Raw genomic sequence first — 4,514 nt, forward strand, 5'->3', positions numbered from 1 at the left:
TAGTTTTGTAAAACACAGTTATACAAATATCAAAATGAGATCATTTTTAAGATTTATTCTAAGTTTCTTTGATGCTCTGAAAATCTGGGAGATGAGCAGAAGGAAGTGCCGGGTGAAATGGAAGGAATGCATGGTTTATGAGCAACTGAGGACTAGAGCCTGGAGCTGTGAAGGAGAGCTTTGTTTATACATATGTGTCCATGGAGGCAACACCATAGTTGAAAATTGGAAAGGAGTCTGGATTTTGAGCTAGAAAAGCCAAAAAACTGTTTCAAAAATATCACAATTAAAGAGGAATAAGAAGAGTTATTTTTCTAGGATATGCTCATAGCTAGTCCTCATCAAAATTTAAAAGACAGCTAAATGAGACAGAGATTTGTGATTCTGCAAATGTAGAAGCTTTGGCTTATATGTTCTGCTTCGTTAAGTGCCTTTTGTTTCTCAGTATGAGATGAAAACTATTTAATCTGAGTTTATTTAAGGTCAGATTATTCTGATTCGCTGCCCTGCCATTCAAAGTTACCTGACTCACCTTTAGGAAGCTCAGAACATCAAAGATTTTCTATCTGAGTCAGCCAGCAAAAAATAAATAAATGAAACCATGGAAGTTGTTTTATTTTGTTTTAAGATCAGGTTCAAAGTGGTCTCCAGCAATATTAAATCAGGCTAGATTTCAAGTTTGCATTTAAGAGCATGAGAACTCAAGTATCTTTCTCCTAGTCACATGAATTTGAACCCAGAGGATATTTATTAAACAAAGAACAGCAGAACAAACTAATGTTAAGGGAGGAAGTTGGTTTTCCTGCAGTCCAACCTATTTTTAAATTAGCAGAAGCGAGTGCTAATACGAAACCCTGTGACCAGTAATCACACTTTCCTTTGGCTTTGTTGGAAAATCACAGCCACCCATATTAGCATTTCACACTAGTTAAGAGAGTGAGGTAGAATGGTCCGAGGAGACTGCTCAGTGTGATAGCCGGTGAGGGGGAGGCGATTTGGGCCGTGGGGGTTCCTGGGAAAAGCAGCCCAGTGGGCAATTTCTTGTGGAAGCTAAAGCCTTTTTTTTTTGGACAGCAATTCAAAAATAAAGCCCAAAAGACAATGAACACAGCTCCAGACCGGGGCTGGGTTATAGTTTACTCAGGTGCTGACACAAAATCAATATTGCCACCACCTATTGATGATTTATTTCAGTAATTACTGCTGAACTCATAACTAAAATGCTGTCAAAATGGAACAACCGTGTCCTACTAAATGCTTGTGCTTTCTTCTTTCAGTAAATTAATTTACATGTAATAATGCAAAAGGCAGAATTCCCTGATACTGACCAGTCAGCAAACTATTGAAAGCTTTAGAAAATACAGAGGAAAAATTAATGACCACTTTCAAACCCCTTTGGCTGGTGACTCAGTATTAGGCTCCTCTGGTGGTTCTTCACCCACTGGCCTGACTGAGGTTGGGGTCTCTAGACTAAATTGGGAAGCGAGAGGGGCTGAACACCCTTTCTGCCCTGGCTCACAGAAGGGTCTTAACCACTATCACTACGACCCTCCCCGTCGCGTTCCCGGTGAGTACTCCCCCAAACTGCTGGAAAAATTTCCAGAACGGAAATGTATTTTTTTACCAGGCAGTGGAGGAGTATTTATGTTCTGCTGATTGTTCTAATACTCCCTTATGATCAAAGCTGAAATACAGCTTCCTATAATATCTACCAGTTGATATAGCTTTACCACGTCTAGAGCCATACAGAGTAAATCCATTCCTCCTGAATCAGGAGTTCTCATCATGGAGTCCCTGACAGTGGACAGGGAAAATGCATCTTTATTTTCAATATCAACTAGACAGAAATTGAGAATTTATTCTGATTAAAAATGTAAGCAAATAAGCAGAATTAGGATTAACAGTACCTATGGTTTTGAAACCAATACAAATCACATCCACGTTTTATCAAATTGTAGTTGTTGAAATAGGTTTCCTGTTCATCATTGTTTGAATTGATGGTACATAATCATTGTATTGTTAAAATATCACAAGATATTTGTCTTTAAAACATTTTGATAATTTTTGATTCAATTGGTTTCATTTCTAATCGTATATGTTTTGTGATTTCAAAAACATTATTCTGATAGCGTTTTTAACAATAGTACTGGAACAGTTATTTAGCCATCGCTAACAAAAAGAGCCACGACATAAACTTTACATCTTATACAAAAATTCAAAATGGATGACACACTTAAATGTAAAACCTAAAACTCTGTAATAATTAAAAGGATGAAAAAGGAAATCTTCAGCACCTAGGGCTAGGTGAAGAGTTTAGAACTTGACACAAAAGCATAATCTACAAAATAAACCAAATTACTGGATCTTATCAAAATGTTTAAATTTTACTATGTGAAATAACTGTTAAGATGATGAAAACTAGCCATAGACTAGAAAATATTATTTGTAAATTTCTTGTCTGCAAAGGACTAGTATCTAGAATATATAAAGAACTCTCAAAACAACTGATTTAATTAAAAACAGGTGAGATACCTAACAGGAAATTTCTCCAAAGAGTATAAACGAGAGTATACAGTTTGCAAATCAGCATCTGACAAATATGCCCAGTATCATTAGCTGTCAGGGAGGTGCAAATTAAAACCACAGTGAGATATCACTACACAGGATAACTAAAAAAATAGTGATAAAATCAAATTCAGGCAAGGATGAAGAAAAACTGGATTACTTGTGCATTGCGGGAGGAATGTACATAGTTCAGCCACTCTGGAGAACAGTTCAGCAGTTTCTCCTGAAAGTAAACATGTAGTGAGCAACATCACTTTTCGGCATTTATCTTAGAGAAATGAAAACCCGTGTTCACTCAAAGGCCTGTGCCCAAACATTCACAGCAGCTTTATTTGCAGCAGCCAAAAGCTGGAAACAACCTGGGGGACCTTCTGTATGAGAATGGCCAGCCAAGCTGTGGTACATTCATACTGTGTGATACGACGTAGCAATAAAAAAGAAGCAAACTATTGATACAACAACATGCGTGGACCTCCAGGAGACTATGCTGAGTGAAAAAGTCAACAATAATGTCAAGAATAATGTGTGACATTTTTAGAGTTTCAAATAAAAATGATAGAAGTGAAGAACAGATGAGTGGTTTCCAAGAGCTAGGGATTTGGGGGCTACGTGGCTACAAGGGTTAGCCTAAGGGAGGCTTGAGGTGATGGAACAGTTCTGTACCTTGATTGTAATAGCGGTTACACATTCGATCAAGTGTCATAGAAATATACATACAATACTCATAACTGACAAAATCTGAATAAACTGTCTATATCCCAATTTCCGTCTTGTAGGTGCTAATACTGGGAAGGAGGGGCAAAGGGTGCACAGACCTACTTGTACCTACCGTATTTTTCGGACTATGTGATGCACCAGACCATAAGACGCACCTAGGTTTTAGAGGAGGAAAATGGGGAAAAAAAAATTTGAAGCAAAAAATGTGGTCCTGCTCCTGCCTCCTGTGACCCCACTCCACCGCCTTCTGCAACCCCCCCCCAACTGCCATGGCAAGCCAGGTAAGCTACATTCGGACTATAAGACACACACCCCATTTTCCTCCCAAATTTGGGGGCAAAAAGTGCATCTTATAGTCCGAAAAATACGGTACCTTTGAAACTCTGTGTCCAGAATAACTTCAAAATAAAGAGTAAAAACATTATTAGAATGGGCATTGCCAGATGAACAAAGTGGTTCATGGCACAAAAAATAAAGGTTAAGAACTCTTGCTATAAACTCCTGTTGTTAATAAACTACTATTATAAGTTATGGTGGGAATCAAGGGGTTAAAGAACTCCTTTTAAAAAAAAACAAGTTCTCTTAACTAGCCACACACAGCCATGCAAATACAAGCTTGTTCTTGGGCACTGGTTGCCCACCAGGGCTTCACCGAAGTTTAAACCCTAAGATCAGCCTGCCTCTTCTCTCTTCTCTTCATCCATCCTTCCTTCCTTCTGCCATCCCTTCCTTCCTTTAGGGAAAATCCTCCTTGTTTGTTAAACAGGTTTATGTATAACTTACAGGTAAGACTAACTTCAGAGCCTTCTAATGCAGATATTCTCCTTTCATAAGAACCAGTTACCTCTGAGCAGAAAATGCTTCTGCTTGAAACGCAGCACACACATCATTACTCAGAACAAGACTTTAATTTTCTTAATCCTCACCTGAGGGTATGTTCATTGATCTTAGAGAGAGGAAGGGAGATGGATGGAGAGGAAAAGGGAGGGGGAGGGAGGGAGAGAGAGAGAAAAACATTGATCAGTTGCCTACTGTATGCACCCCTACTGGGACCTACTAGGAACCTGCAACCTAGGTGTGTGCCCTGACTGGGAACTGAATCCACAACTTTTTGGTCCTCGGGATGATGTTCCAACCAAGCCTCCCATCGAGGGCTCTGTTACAAGACTTTAAAGCAGGCAGTGAAAAGAGTTTCCTATCAAAAAAATTTTTTAAAACAACCTCCCTATTAT

The sequence above is a fragment of the Desmodus rotundus genome, chromosome 11, assembly GCF_022682495.2.
Source record: "Desmodus rotundus isolate HL8 chromosome 11, HLdesRot8A.1, whole genome shotgun sequence".
In the NCBI taxonomy this organism is placed as follows: Eukaryota; Metazoa; Chordata; class Mammalia; order Chiroptera; family Phyllostomidae; genus Desmodus; species Desmodus rotundus.